Source organism: Zootoca vivipara, chromosome 2 (assembly GCF_963506605.1).
Source record: "Zootoca vivipara chromosome 2, rZooViv1.1, whole genome shotgun sequence".
In the NCBI taxonomy this organism is placed as follows: domain Eukaryota; kingdom Metazoa; phylum Chordata; class Lepidosauria; order Squamata; family Lacertidae; genus Zootoca; species Zootoca vivipara.
The window spans coordinates 92,243,198-92,254,067 of NC_083277.1; positions in this window are offsets into that span (position 1 = coordinate 92,243,198).

The following is a 10,870-nucleotide window of genomic DNA, read 5'->3' on the forward strand; positions in this document are numbered from 1 at the left end:
TTCCATACATCACTACTGGGAAAACCATAGCTTTAACTATACGGACCTTTGTCGGCAAGGTGATGTCTCTGCTTTTTAAGATGCTGTCTAGGTTTGTCATTGCTTTTCTCCCAAGAAGCAGGCATCTTTTCATTTCGTGACTGCTGTCACCATCTGCAGTGATCAAGGAGCCCAAGAAAGTAAAATCTCTCACTGCCTCCATTTCTTCCCCTTCTATTTGCCAGGAGGTGATGGGACCAGTGGCCATGATCTTGGTTTTTTTGATGTTGAGCTTCAGACCATATTTTGCGCTCTCCTCTTTCACCCTCATTAAAAGGTTCTTTAATTCCTCCTCGCTTTCTGCCATCAAGGTTGTGTCATCTGCATATCTGAGGTTGTTGATATTTCTTCCGGCAATCTTAATTGCGGCTTGGGATTCATCTAGTCCAGCCTTTCGCATGATGAATTCTGCATATAAGTTAAATAAGCAGGGAGACAATATCCAACCTTGTCGTACTCCTTTCCCAATTTTGAACCAATCAGTTGTTCCATATCCAGTTCTAACTGTAGCTTCTTGTCCCACATAGAGATTTCTCAGGAGACAGATGAGGTGATCAGGCACTCCCATTTCTTTAAGAACTTGCCAAAGTTTGCTGTGGTCGACACAGTCAAAGGCTTTTGCATAGTCAATGAAGCAGAAGTAGACGTTTTTCTGGAACTCTCTAGCTTTCTCCATAATCCAGCGCATGTTTGCTATTTGGTCTCTGGTTCCTCTGCCCCTTCGAAATCCAGCTTGCACTTCTGGGAGTTCTCGGTCCACATACTGCCTAAGCCTGCCTTGTAGAATTTTAAGCATAACCTTGCTAGCGTGTGAAATGAGCGCAATTGTGCGGTAGTTGGAGCATTCTTTGGCACTGCCCTTCTTTGGAATTGGGATGTAGACTGATCTTCTCCAATCCTCTGTCCATTGCTGAGTTTTCCAAACTTGCTGGCATATTGGGTGTAGCACCTTAACAGCATCATCTTTTAAAATTTTAAATAGTTCAGCTGGAATATCATCACTTCCACTGGCCTTGTTATTAGCAGTGCTTTCTAAGGCTCATTTGACTTCACTCTCCAAGATGTCTGGCTCAAGGTCAGCAACCACACTACCTGGGGTGTACGAGACCTCCATATCTTTCTGGTATAATTCCTCTGTGTATTCCTGCCACCTCTTCTTGATGTCTTCTGCTTCTGTTAGGTCCTTACCACTTTTGTCCTTGATTATGGTAATCTTTGTACGAAATGTTCCTTTCATATCTCCAATTTTCTTGAACAGATCTCTGGTTTTCCCCATTCTATTGTTTTCCTCTATTTCTTTGCATTGCTCATTTAAGAAGACCCTCTTGTCTCTCCTTGCTGTTTTTTGGAAATCTGCATTCAGTTTCCTGTATCTTTCCCTATCTCCCTTGCATTTTGCTTGCCTCCTCTCCTCCGCTATTTGTAAGGCCTCGTTGTACAGCCATTTTGCTTTCTTGCATTTCCTTTTCCTTGGGATGGTTTTCGTTGCTGCCTCCTGTATAATGTTACGAGCCTCCATCCATAGTTCTTCAGGCACTCTGTCCACCAAATCTAAATCCTTAAGAATGGATAGGTTTGATCTTCTTGCAGTCCATGGGACTCTCAAGAGTCTCCTCCAGCACCATAATTCAAAAGCATCAATTCTTCGGCGATCAGCCTTCTTTATGGTCCAGCTCTCACTTCCATACATCACTACTGGGAAAACCATAGCTTTAACTATACGGACCTTTATATGTACCTGTATGTACCTATGATGAATCTAGGGAGGGTGGTCTTGGGCTACACCCCTTCTGTGACGTATGGGTGATGCTTCTGGGGGGGGTGGGCTGAAACCAATTTCAAATTTCTATTTAAGGGCAGGATACCTTTGTTTGGGGTTCCTTCCTTGTTCTCCTGCATGAGGGGAAGGACCCTGTTGCAACAGCAAAAATAAAGGCTTTGCTTCTCAAACTTCTCTGGTTGGCCTCTGTTATATTCTCCAACCGATGGAGAACCCAATAAGGGAAAAAGGGCAGATTTTTGCCTATATCAGTATCAAACTGAGTCTTTGGCCCAGGTGAAATAAAGCCTAGTTTTGCCCCTGCCTCTTGCAATGAGGTTCCCCAAGCTGCTGGGTTTTGTCTGCCAGGCTCCCCTCTTCTGCTTAATGCCCTCTCCCTTCCTGGTAACACAAGAGTTAGAAGTCTGAGCTGGCCCGCAGTGAGGGGTGTAAATTCACAACCAAATCACAAAATTGGTTTTCACTGGTTCACTGTTTACCCTTGGGTTGCCTGTTGTATTATTGCTTACAGTTTATGCAATCCAAACTCTCTTATATTCTCCCAACTGATTGCGTGAACACATGTTGGCCTTGGACCTGACAAATTTTGAGTTAACACATCTACTTGAATAGTGCTTTGGCTACAGTTCTGTACACCACTTATCTGATGAAATGTGACATTGAACTAGTTTGGACGTATTTCTTGGTGGGAGGAACCAGCTGGGGAACCCCCAAGGGAAGCAGGCTTAGCGCCAGAGGAGTGGTGGTGGGATGACAATGAGTGGTCAGAGGGAGCAGACTAGGAGAAGGAGATGCTGGAAGCTGAAGAGGTAACAGGGTTTAGTGAGCAGGTTGAGGCTGTGGCAGAAAACAGTGACAGAAGCTAAAGAAGGAGATGAGGGAAGCCAAGAGGCAGAGATGAGTCTGGCTGTGAAGAGCCACCAGTATCTTCCCCTCCTGCTGCAACAACTCCCCTCCCCTCTGGTCTCCCAGGCCCAGAAGAGGCATGAAGAGGGTGGAGCAGAAGTTAGCTTCACACAGGTACAGTACTGTCTCAAATTGCTTGGGGAAGACCCTGGAGAGGAGGGGACTTAGGCAGCTTCAGTCTCAGCAACTGCTTTATATGGGCAAGACCTGCTGGAGATTAGTGTTGTGCTTATTAGGCCTGACACCAGTGTGCAGATCCTGTTTGTGCTAATAAAGAGTTAACTCCAACTAGCTTGGTGCAATTTACTGCTGGCTACCTCATTTGCTGCCAGTCTCCTTGGCTTCTAGGGGCAGAGCAGAGAGAGACTGGTGGCAAAGCTATGTGGAATGCCTACTCTCCTGCTGAATTCACTAGAGGGAAGACTTTTTGCTTTGTCACTGCTGGGAAGAAGGGGGGGGACCTTCCCACTGCTGGGAAGAAGGGGGGACCCATAAAGGATCTCCCCAGCTTTCCCTGTGTGGGAGACTCCACAAGGGGTTATCCACAATAGCTTTTTCATCACAGGGGCATTTTGCCTCAGGTGCAGCAACACCATGGGCCACCCCTGGCAACCTCCACTTAATAGGATCATGGCGTGGCTACATTACCACTTGAAAATATATGAATTATGTTTATCTCTTTTCCTATTTCTCCATAGTAGAAAACAATTTTTTTTAAAAAAAAAACATGCTTATGTGTATTCTGGTTAAAACACTCTAAAAATGTTGTTTTCATTAACTCTGAATCACATACATTTTATAAAGAGCATTAAAATATAAAATAAAACACGATAAATATTTAACCTGAGAAAAATAATTTTGAACATGCAGTTTGCATTAATATTATATTCTCCAGATCTCTTTCATTCATAGCTGACAACTGTGTGGATAAAGTGAATTTCAGTTCCCAAATACTTCTGCAGAACAACATAGCAGTACTGTAGTGCTTTTTAGCTTCTTTCACTTTCTTTTCCTCTCTCTCCAAGTAGTGAGGAATAGCAGGTATAATAGTGATTTAGTAATTATGTGATGTAGCCATATTTAGAATACTGTGAGACAACCACTGAAGTTGATGAATGGTAGATCTAGGCATGTCCAAAGTAATTACAGTACCTTTAGATAGTGCAGAATTATGGAACCTGTGGTAATACCCAATGGTTTACTTCAGATTGCTGTTTCACAGGATTAGACATATTTACGGAGGACATGTCTATCAAAGGCTGTAATAGACCATAGCAGTTAAATGGCACCTCCATGTGCAGAGGTAGTATAGCTCTGATTTCGATACGCTGGGAACAAGACAGCAGATTATCTCTGTCACAGGAGATGCTGTTGTTTGTGAGCTCTCAAAGGATCCTGGGAACTGTAGTTTCTCATGCATGCTGGGAATTGCGCCTTTGTGAACTACAGTTCCTAGGATTCTTTGGGAAGAACAGCATGTTCTAAATGTGTTTTGTGGATTCTACCTAATTCTCTGGATGCAACCCACTGTTTTACTCTTTTGTGTTTGAAGGAGAGCAAGCAAATGGGAAAGGTCCAGTTTATCTGCTTAATTAATCTGTGGATGACTTTGAAAGAGAATTGGACAAATTCACAGAGGATAAGGCTATCATGGCTTCTAACCTGGATGGCTGTATTCTATCTGTGTCCAGTACTGTGGACACAGTTCTGTGTCCAGTTCTGGGCACCACAGTTCAAGAAGGATACTGACAAGCTGGAACGTGTCCAGAAGAGGGCAACCAAAATGGTCAAAGGCCTGGAAACGATGCCTTATGAGGAACGGCTTAGGGAGCTGGGTATGTTTAGCCTGGAGAAGAGAAGGTTAAGGGGTGATATGATGCCATGTTCAAATATATAAAATGATGTCATATAGAGGAGGGAGAAAGGTTGTTTTCTGCTGCTCCAGAGAAGCGGACACGGAGCAATGGATTCAAACTACAAGAAAGAAGATTCCACCTAAACATTAGGAAGAACTTCCTGACAGTAAGAGCTGTTCGGCAGTGGAATTAGCTACCAAGGAGTGTGGTGGAGTCTCCTTTGGAGGTCTTTAAGCAGAGGCTTGACAGGCATATGTCAAGAATGCTTTGATGGTGTTTCCTGCTTGGCTGGATGGTCCTTGTGGTCTCTTCCAACTCTATGATTCTATCTCCATTGTCAGAAGCAGTATGCTCTCTCTGAATACCAATTGCTGGAAACCACAGGAAGGGATAGTGCTGTTGCGCTCAAGGTCATGCTTGTGAGCTTCCCATATGCATCTGATCACCATTGTTGAGAACAGGATGCTGGACTATTTGGGGCACTGGCCTGATCCAACAGGCTCTTCATATATTATGTTTATGTTCATCATTTAAAACAAAGTATGTTTTAATGTGCATGAACACTTTATTCTTCTCTCACTCCTGACTGTGCTGTGCAGGAGAGGAAACAAACCACAAACAAGCCAGACTCCAGTTTGTTGTGACATATGAACCTTGGCTCCTGTGGGCTTGTGTTTCCTTTCCTCTGAACAGCCCCTCCATGGTTACTCCTCCAGTTGCTTGGATACTCCTGCAGATGAGAGTCCTTGAAAGGATTTGGAGAACAGAAAGTCCAGATAGTCTAATGAGCCATGCTCGAAAGGGAAGTCTACTCAGATTCCAAAATATTTTCATCATTAGCGCAAGCACAAAGGGAGACATTGGACCATTGAAGGCAGAAGGTGGAGGAAGCTATAATGTGCGAGTACAACTTTGGTTGATAGACAAGGCAGCAGTAGGGACCATAGGTGGATGGACAGAAAGAAGCTTATAGGAAGACCTTGACTGAAAGCATTACATGTAGATTGCACTGCAAATGATTCGAAAGCACAATGTTCTTACTATGTATTTAAAGGAAAATTGTTGTGTTATATTCTTGATGTTGTTTGTTTGAAGCTAATTGTTGTTGTTGTTTGGAGCTAATTAACTTTTGTAAAACCACCTTGGGCAGGCTTTGCCCTGAGAGGCAGAATGTAATCCCCTTAAATAAGCAGGAAGACTTTCACTGCAGTTGCCTAAACAAATGTAGACTGTGGAATATGACCCTCCTATGGATCAGTAACTAGTTAAAGAGAACAGAAGAGAACAGAAAGCAGAGAACAAGGATAAATGTAGATTTCTAACAATGGAAGGATGTAATATGCGCCCCTACCCCACAAAGGATTTATAGTGAGATTGGTGTTTTTTAACATGCTCATAAATGAAACTGAGTTAAGGATGAGAGGTGACATGGAAAAGCTTGTGAATGACACATCATTCAGGGTGGTAAAACCAAAAAGGGATTGAGAAATGTTCCACAACAATTCCTTCAACTAAAATGGGGGGAAATATAGCAGTAAGGCTGACCACCAAGTTGGGAAGCCAAGAAGGTAGCAGTTAAAGGGGCCATGGAAACAGGTGGTTGAAGATAAGACCTGTCTCCCTGGGTGGTAGTGATGGCTCCCCCTTACCTTGAGGCAGGTGGGTACCAAGCCTGGCATGCAGCAGGGGGGAAATTTAGTCTCACTGGCTGCTGCTGGTACCACAGTAACTCTGGGGCATTTCCCAAGAGTGTAGGATCATTTGAGCAATGTTTTTTTGGGTTCCAGATATAGCGTGGAAGATTTTAACTGGTGAGCAGCAGTGGTTCCACTTGCTGGAGGACCTGCCTCTCCATCTACCCCTGTTGCTAGGCTACTATCTCTCAGGCTAAACAATACGGCTAATCAGTTGATGTGCCTTCCAGTAGGCATGGACCATTGGTAAGCACCTGCCAATGGCGACCGCTGTTGCTAGGCCTGACATTGGGTTTTTTAAAAAAAGAATAAAAGGACAGGGACATGAGAGAGAGACATGTGCAGAAGGGGGCAAAGGTTTTTCTTCCTCTTTGAAACACTTAGAACCCAGAGCCGTTCAGTGAAGGTGAAAGGTGGGATATAGAGGAGAGACAAAAATAAATACTTCTTCATGCACTGCTTCATTAAACTAAATGAATTTGGTGTCACGAGATGTGCCAATGAGCAACAAGATAGATGGCATTAAAAGAGAACAAGGCTGCCAGGTGCTACTGGTCATTATGGCCACATTAATCCATGATCAGAGGCATTATTCTTCTGAATAATATTTGCTGGAGAACAACTACAGTGGAGGGGTCTTGCTTGTGGTCTGGTTGACCCCTGTGAAAAATGCTGGACTCGATGGAATTTACTTCTGAACCTGCAAGGCTTTTATCAAGTTCGCAACTCCCTACAGGGAAGAGGTAAGTATTTACTCAATCACTGTATACGCCACTGCCCCACAGTGGGGGAAAGGTTGATACAAGTGGAGCAGTGCTGAAGTGGTGCCTCTCCCTCTATAAACTTCATTCTCATTCTCCGCCTTCGCTCTCCACAGCAGCTCGATGTGACTAGTATGCAATTGTCAGAGGACTTCCAGCTGTACTTCTGAAGGGTTGCGTTGCCAAACCTACTTGTTAAAGACAGGCTCCTGTACCTTTGCCAGCTCCGTGCCACAGTTGTGTAAGGAAACACTTGCTACTTTGCTGTATTTTATTCAGCTGCCAAAGGCAGAGGAGCTTTGCTGTGATGACTAGTTGGCAGCTTCCTGCGCCCCCCCCTGTGCCCTTCTGACTTTCAGAACCCACTCCATCCCAGATACCATTCAATACAAGCTTTAATTAAGGTGTTGTGGTGTTTCTTTGCTGCTAGGATACCCTCCCCTCTCCTTATTTTAATCAGACTTCAGCTGGGGGTTGTTGGAACCTTGTTGCTGCAAAGGCTCTGGTGAGTCACCCCGACACTCTGCTCACTCATATTCTGCATTGTATGCCGGCTGGCCTCTCAGAGGGCACAAGTGGGATGGCTACTGCTACTATGCCATATGTATGGGATAGTTGGTAGAACAACGAGGCCTACTGAAATGATAACTAGCCTGACACACAGAGCCTGCCATTAATAGAGATGGGCCAAAATAGCTGCATGGCTAAGGCACCCCATTTTCGGGGTCCCATATTAGTGGATTTGAATGCTGGGTTTGAATCTGGGGTGTCCTAGGGCTTCCCGATCAGAAGGTCGGCAGCTCAAATCCCCGCAACGGGGTGAGCTCCCATTGCTCAGTCCCTGCTCCTGCCCACCTAGCAGTTCAAAAGCACATCAAGTGCAAGTAGATAAATAGGTACCGCTCTGTCAGGAAGGTAAACGGCATTTTCGTGTGCTGCTCTGGTTCGCCAGAAGCAGCTTAGTCATGCTGGCCACATGACCTGGAAGCTGTACGCCGCCGCCCCCCCTCGGCCAATAATGCGAGATGAGCACCCAACCCCAGAGTCATCCGCGACTGGACCTAACGGTCAGGGGTACCTTTACCTTTACATGTGAAACCTGAGCTCTCTCTCCATGCTGACAGCTGCGAGGTGATAAATTGGCCATGTTGGTTGTCTCCTGTTGTAGCTGAGTAGGTATAGACCTGCTTTGAAGAACATGCAGAGGTTTTGACTCTCAGTTCTCTCCTATTCTCACTCTGATACAACTTTTGTCAGCTTGGCATGCAGAAGGTGAGGAGGACCTTTTCACTCCAGATCTTGTCTGAGTGGGACTTGAACTCGTGTTTCATTTCTCAACCACATGCCCTTCTCAGTGAGCTAATGGAAGTTGCTCTTGTGTGATTGGGGCTTTCCTAGTTCCCTTCCATGCCTACAAAAAGGCTTCAATCCCCCACCCTGTTAGTCTTGAACTATTGTGCCATGGAAATCTGTGTGGAATTAAGATTCAAACTGATGTGTGAGGATCTCTTGGAACTCCCAGCTATTGATTTATTCCTACTTGTGCATAGTAATTCAAGCAATTGCTGCTGCTGTGGTGTCATTGTGCCAGGTGTGTTGTGTGCAGAGTGAAATGGGGATATGTAATAGAAATGTCACTTAGTTTCTGTGAATGGATTGGCTTCTTCCATGGAGGCACTGTCATAGGGCTGGCCCATGATTGGTGGAAGTCCTCAGTGGAAGTCCTCATGGAGGCTGCAAGAATGGACATCATCAGTGGTCCATTCTGTGATTTGGGGGACTTGTGCTTTTCATCTTATGTGCTGAGGAAGAATTGTTCTTGTTGACATCCGTCTGTCCTGAGAGAAAATGAAGTGCGCCTCCAAGGTTAAAGTCAAACTGTTGCACTAGCAGCACTGAAGTGACCTCCTCTGGGCGCAAGCTTGGAGAGTGTGTATAGAGGTTGTAGACTGCCCTGATGACATGACCCTCCTCTTAGCCTCACTGCTGTGGTCCAAAGGAAAGCAGAGCAATACATTTGGCACTAGCTTGGCTGCAGGAATTGCCAGAAGGCGTACAAGGCATTTTCCAATCATTCAAGGGACTCCACTCCAGATTTGCTTGGTTTACTCCTTAGCCTTTTACTCTCCCGAAGATATCCCGCAAGGCAGCAGAGGTTTAGGACCAGAGTTTTCCTTCCCAGGTTGACAAGACTCATCGGCCCCTCATATCCCTCTCACAGCACATGCAGAAATCACCTTTTTTTTACTGTTGGTCCCACTATTGGTCTTGTCCGCTCAGTCCACTGGAACCTGTCTTTGCATGCATTGGAAAGTCCATTGACTACCCTCATCTGGTTTAGCTGGTCAGTGGAAGCTGTTTTTTAGGGTGTAGCCGCCGACATATGCTGACAGTTTCTAGGAACCACTGGTGAGAGCTAAGCGCAGAGTGGGGACCAAATATGAACTATGTCACACCAACAGCATTAGTGGTATTCTGGTGTACCAAAGCTATAGCAAAGCTCTACCCAAAAATACAATAGTTGACCAGTTGCTTTTTGTGCATTTATGCCTATTCTCTATCACACACATCAATTGTCTTCTAATTTCTATTTGCACACACAGTGTGGAAAACTGGCAAGTCTGCTGGGCCCCAGGTGAACCAAGAATACACTCAACACTTCCCAGTGACTGCACTATACAGGGAAGATAAACAGTAGTGAAGTTTTTTAAGGGAAGCTTATCTGCCCCTCTCATCAAGGGGCCCCAGATAAATGAACACAGTGGAAACCACTGTTCCACTAGGGCAGGGGTCAGCAATCTTTTTCAGCCGTGGGCCGGTGCACTGTCCCTCAGACAGTGTGGTGGGCCGGATTATATTTGGGGGGAGGGGAATGAACGAATTCCTATGCCCCACAAATAACCCAGAGATGCATTTTAAATAAAAGCACACATTCTCCTCATGTAAAAACATGCTGATTCCCGGACCAAAACATGCTGATTCCGGATTTAGAAGGCGATTGGGCCGCATCCGGCCCACCGGCCTTAGGTTGCCTACCCCTGCACTAGGATATTCAGGGGATTAAAGCAAGTTTATTATAATAGCAACACAATTTTCCTGTTCATATTTGAGGATTATGTAAATATTCTTTCTTAATACATCAGTGATGGGCTTATTCCAGAATCAATGTGGTTTCCTTTCTGGAAATTTGAGATCAAGGTGTATTAATTTGGAAAGTGAAAAGAAATTATCAGTGAATATTAGTAATGTGTACAGGTTCAGTTTCCATGTAAAATAACGAGGAAATTGATATTTTGTAGTTTTTCATCAGTAGATGGGTAGACTTCAGTGTAATAGCAATTTAACATATGCATGCATTACAATTTATTTACTGGGATAGAAAGAGAAATTATGGAGTTGGTACAAGAAAACTTCAGCTAACATCCAGGAAAGCAGGGACCTACTTTGGGTGATACCTGGTGCAACAGAGATAGAATGGTTGTACACAGAAATCTAACAAGGATTAACGTGGCTAGCCCATTAACCAAATGAAAAGGAACAATTGAAATGGCAGAGAGATTTGCTGTTTAGCAGGCCCATGTAAATCATAGCCATGCTAACTTGATGGAAAGTGCAAATTGGCTAGCTGGAGATCTCTGCAGTCACACAGGCCCGGCGGCCATTTTGAAAAGACAATACCCTCTTCACGAGCAAGAGCAATGCTCGCTGCGCCCAGCGGGGCGCGCGCACGTTGGGCAGGGGCGCGGACGACGCCCCCTGGGTGCGCGCACGCACGCAGCCATTGCCTCCTCCCTCCGTCGTTCTCTTCCGAGTTATGTAACGGCGCGGCGCGCT